Genomic DNA, 5,490 nt, shown 5'->3' with positions numbered 1-5,490 from the left:
GTTTCATTGGACGGTACACACACACACACACACACACACACACACACACACACACACACACACACACACACACACACACACACACACACACACACACACACACACACACACACACACACACACACACACACACACACACACACACACACACAAAAACTCTCTCTCTATATACAGGCTCACTGTGGAGGCAAATTGGTGTTTGAGTGGGTGGGTCTAAACTTAGGAAGGCTGAATGAATGTACCACAATACAGTATAGTTTAGATAGTTCACACATATAAGAACCTACAAAACCTCTTAGATGTGTATTAAGAAAGTCTGATCATAAGAAATGACTAGACAGCGATGTCTGAAGCAGGACTGAGATCTCGGATCATTAAAATAACATGAAACTGAACATGAAATTTTGGCGCAATAACAAACAAATTCAGTTTAGGAGCCGCTCATTTATGCAGATCTTCACTGAAAGTGTGCAGAATCTCAAATGGTTTTTGTGCTGCCGTGTAGCTGGTTGAATGGAGGTTAGTGTAGAATTATGTACAAAGATTTAAAGAGAAAACAGACTAACTGGCCGGTTAGCTCAGTTGGTTAGAGTGTGGTGCTAATAACGCCAAGGTCGCGGGTTCGATCCCTGTACTGGCCACATCTACTTTTGGACTTAAACTAACAAACAAGTGATCCTTCTCTAAGTACCAGGTCCTATTGATCTGGGCTTCAAAGTTGTCATTCTGGTAGGACAATAAAAGCGATATCCTACTTTTTATTCAATGTATTTAACTACATAGTGTTGTACAACATTACATGTGTACTTACAGTTTTTCTCAATTGCTAAAACACATTTCCTGAAAGCTCCTCTCCTTTTCTCAAAACAGTAAACACAAAACCCAAAATGTAAGCTACTTTCACAAAACCTCTGACTTGTCCTGCAAAATCAAACTATCGACTCAAAACCAAACACTGCCACACTGTAAAAAAAGCAACTACGTTTCGTTAACCTGATTTGGGATTTTGAGTTACTGAAACAAGGAAATCTGAATTACTTAGCATGAACAAGCAAAAACATGTTGGGCCAACAGATTTCACCCTGATGTTGTGCCAACAAGATTCTCTGAGTTAACAGAACAATCAATTTTCAGTTACACAATGCTGATTGTGTAATTGGCTGATTGCACATGCGCATTAAGGCACAAGGACAAACGCGGGGTTTCTCAGTCTGCAAACCAGGGGCTCATTTGGAACGGTGCTTCACATGCGGTTTCAGAAAGGTAAGTTATACAATACTTATTTACTTTTAATTTTTGCTAGATGTGAGTTGTGTTTATTGGAACTAATAATGCTTAATAATATAATGGGAAATAATAATGCTTATTTTAAACATTCATGCATTTAGTTTGAGTTCAGGATTTATTTGGTAGCACAATGTTACTTACTTAAAGCTAATTATGAATTAAATAATATTCATTATTTGACTATTTTGTTAAAGAACAGTATACTCAAAAGTGGTTACAGGTGGAATTTTGTCATGGAAAAAGTTTTTGAATCCCTGCTTCGATTTCGGAACGCTAGTGTGCATCGTTTGCATACTCAAAAATGGCTGCCTAGGCAGTAAGTGATCCAGGTACTTTATGCTTACTGATGAATGATTCTACGTATTCGAACACAAACCGCTCTCGCGTACTGCTTTCGTACTATTTAGTATGGAAATATCCCTGATAGCACATATACGTCTCAGAGACGTCTGGAAAAGGTCGGAACATCTTAAATGCATCGCGTTCCATTTAACTTGATCTTACACTGGTCTTATCATCATCACCGCGTTCTACATATTGAACACATACGCATATACGTCTTTTTGACATCTGCATTATGCAGCAATTTTCACCCGAGCTGTCGAACTTTCACACCATATGCTCACAACATGAAAAAGTAGTTAGTATTGTATCCAGTACGCTGGAAGGTAGAATTATTACTGGGTTTTTTTAACCTCTTTATTAACTCGCACTTACGACATAACTACACTGGGCGAGGTCGCAGGGCTCACCAGTTCATACAGGCAGGCAGACGTGACCTACCTTTGGAGAAGGATGAAATAAAAGTGGGGAGGGAAAAAAAAAAAAAAACACCCCACACCATTCATTACGTTGTTGATTGAGAAACACACATGCAGCATTTCTACAGTGGCCAAGCTGAATTGTACATATGACAATATGCATTTATTCTTCATTAGTGCAACTAGGAAACCTCATACTTGTCTAAACAGAGCTAAATAAAGGATCAAGTACATGCAAGAAAAATAAAGGTTTCTTTAAAGTTAATGGAAAGTATAACATTCGTGGATCTTACCTCTGCTAAGAAAAGTTTACAGACATTTGAATATTTAATCTACTTAATATAGTAAAAAAAATATTTACACACACACACACACACGTACATTAGACTTGGACTAATTGCAGCATGCATGAATTCACACCTTATACCAAGCCCTGAAAATTAGGTCATAAATTGTCCAGTAGCTGGACAAAATCTTTGTTTACTTTTCATACTTCCTGAGTTACATTACAAAATCAAAACAAAAACATGGATAACTCAGCAAAAGACTACTGTATCTGGCATTTGATGACCTGATGGACCCAAGTTCAACATCGCAAAATGAAAACGAAGCAAGACACGTTGAAGGTAAGCACACTTTTTTATTGCAAATAGTAACAGAAGTAGCATAGATCAATGCCTTCAGAAATGTTACACTCTTCTTTGCTCATGTGTTCCATGTGTGTTGCGACATGCACAAATTTAAAGTTCAGCAAGAGTCAAAGTAATTAAACACTTTACGAAGCTGTAAATGTGGTCTGCATTACAGGAGCGAGGAGGGTAGCAGTTTTTATACTACCATGCAGAAATGGTCAAGAATCCATGCAGTACAGGTGCAGCAGATGGAAATTGGGTTAAAACTCCACTCATCAGAAACTTTCAAGACAACTCAAACCCCTTGCATGGCTGCTACAGGCAACACATATAATGTCTGCATTCACCTAGAAACAAAAATAGCAAGATTTACAATACAAAAAAGGTGCACTGTAGAAATTCTACAAGTAGTAGAAGGAAGTGTCCTTATAACTGTGTGCATTGGTGTGTGTGTGTGCACTGCTGCAACAAAACACTTCATCTGGAAAATACACTTTGTATTACTTATATTTAACTTTCAACTAAATGTCTTAAGATTCGAATGAGGTTTAAGTTTTTGAGAAATGTAACATCGACAAAAAAGCCTGTGCTTCCCTCCAAGAAAGCAGTGTAAACTCACTTCCACTGCATAAGCTTAATAAAGCACCTGAACTAAGGATGCAGTGTGAGAGCTCTGCTGCAGCTGGCCAACATAATGCTCCATTTGGGTCACGGTCATCAGTTGGGCCCAAATAGTATAGCTAACCTTTTTTATTTTTTTTTATTTACTCCATCAGCTGGCTAACAGAGCTTCTGTCTGTATCACACACATACCAACAGTTTCTGTAATATTCAGAAGTGTTTAAGCACTGTGATATACTGCATTTTGAGTTTCCTTTTAATTAACCGTCAGTTGTTTGTTAAATTTTTACCATTTGTCTCTCCGGAATGCCTGAATCCTAAATTATAGCTGTAGTATCTCATTGTTTGAGCACTGTGATATGCTACAGTAATTTGCACAGATCTGAAAGAAGTTTACACTGCTGCTTTCACTTAACCACAAGGGTTTTGGTGAAAGTTTATTACTCAGCATGCCGGTGATGGAACTAACAAAGCAGCCAGAACTCATTTATTTGTAAGTAGTACTGCAATTTTGAGTTATGCAATGAAGTTCAGCTCTGCATTCTTTGTAAATGAGCAGTAAAATTGAGCATTGATGACCTTCCTTCACTGACTGGTGCAGCATGTCCACTAGAACATGCTTTGCTCACCTTACTATCAAACATTTGTTCCGTTGAAACAGCAGGATCTGAGATTACCAAGCTGTATGGAGTTCTGTTTATATACCATCATCTTAGTAAAAGTGAGAAGTCTAATTAAATGATAACCATGGCAACAAAGTTTTAATCTTATGATGTGACGGCTTGAGATTTGATGAGCACTTTTGAAACAGGAAATGTAACAGGCAACGTTTATTCCAAACTTTTTGTTTAATGTTAACATTCATCTGCCATTTCAGAATGATCTACAGCTGTTAACATCTGCTGAGTGAGAGTGTGTTGGAGGCTCAATAGGAAGCATTGCAGAGTTACGATCATTGGTTAAACTGTCCAATAGAAATTTAATTCACATTTAGCAAATGCTTTTGTGCTTGTTATTAATTGATAATTTAAGACTGAAAGCAAACCTAAGCTGGTCATTGTATGTGGGCCATAAAATTTAGCTCATATCACAGTTCAAAAACAGAAATCTATTCACCAGTGGAAACTATAACAGCATTAAGGAAAAAAACTATAAATAAGATCATTCATTATAGTCAAGTTAACAACCATACAAATGACCAAGAGAACTTACCAAAGGTGACCAGGATTGGGATTTGGAGCTTCAGCATCCATTTCCAAGTGCTGTCAAAAATGAAATTGAGTCACTAATAAAGAAAGAAGAAAAAAATGGAGTAATTGTAATCATTGTAATCAGTTTGTTCAGTTGAAAGTGAAATGGTCATGAAAGGATGCACATGGTCAGCAACAATACTCAAACAGTCTGTGACATTCTATAGACACAAGGCAGGCTGGGTTTATGGATTCAAGCTGTGTCAAATTCTGACCCTACCATCTGTGTACCTCAGCAGAAATTATGTTTCATCAGACCAGGCTATGTTTTTTCAGTCTTCAACTGTCCAGTTTTGGTGAGCCTGTGCCCACTGCAGCCTCTTTGCATACTTTGGGTCTATTTAGATCAATTCATCACTTGAATACCACAGACTATTTGAGTGTTGTTGCTGACCATGTGCACCCTTTCATGACCAGTTTATCATCTTGTAATGACTACTTCCAGCGTGATTTGATTTTATGAACATGAGTTTAGTGTTCTTTAGTGGGCTTCCTAGTTACCAGGTTTTAATCCAGTAGAGCACCTACCAAAAAAATAAATAAAAATAAAAGGGAAAAAAAGGCCAGACTGCCCCCCCCAACCCTCCCCCATGTTTACGTGGCTCTGAACATGCAGCCAAATAAACATGGGCGTTTCTGCAGCCCTGCACAAAGTCTGTATTTCCATCTAGCACAGGGGTGCACAACTCCAGTCCTGGAGGGTTGGTCTCCAGCAAAGTTTGGGAGTTGCCCTACTGAAATACACCCACTTTGTCTGGTAATTAACTGATAAGTTAAATCAGGTGTGTTTGAGTAGGGCAACTACCAAGCTTTGCTGGAGACCAACCCTAAAGGACTGGAGTTGTGCACCCCTGCGCTAGCCTAGAATAACCAATCTGCGTGACCCTGTGACTGAGGGGCCTCTATCAATCTGCTAAATGTGAATAATATGATCTGATC

At 38.3% G+C, this 5,490-nt stretch overlaps 1 non-coding gene across 1 annotated transcript; it reads left to right on the top strand.

Moving 5' to 3' along the window:
- The first annotated feature begins 567 nt into the window (after positions 1-567).
- On the top strand, positions 568-641 carry trnai-aau (transfer RNA isoleucine (anticodon AAU)). Its single transcript has one exon. It is a non-coding gene; the product is annotated as a tRNA-Ile (tRNA).
- The last annotated feature ends 4,849 nt before the right edge of the window (positions 642-5,490 follow it).

The sequence above is a fragment of the Trichomycterus rosablanca genome, chromosome 14 (assembly GCF_030014385.1).
Source record: "Trichomycterus rosablanca isolate fTriRos1 chromosome 14, fTriRos1.hap1, whole genome shotgun sequence".
Lineage (NCBI taxonomy): Eukaryota > Metazoa > Chordata > Actinopteri > Siluriformes > Trichomycteridae > Trichomycterus > Trichomycterus rosablanca.
The sequence above is the reverse complement of the archived record's forward strand: the minus strand, read 5'-3'. Positions and strand labels throughout refer to the sequence as shown.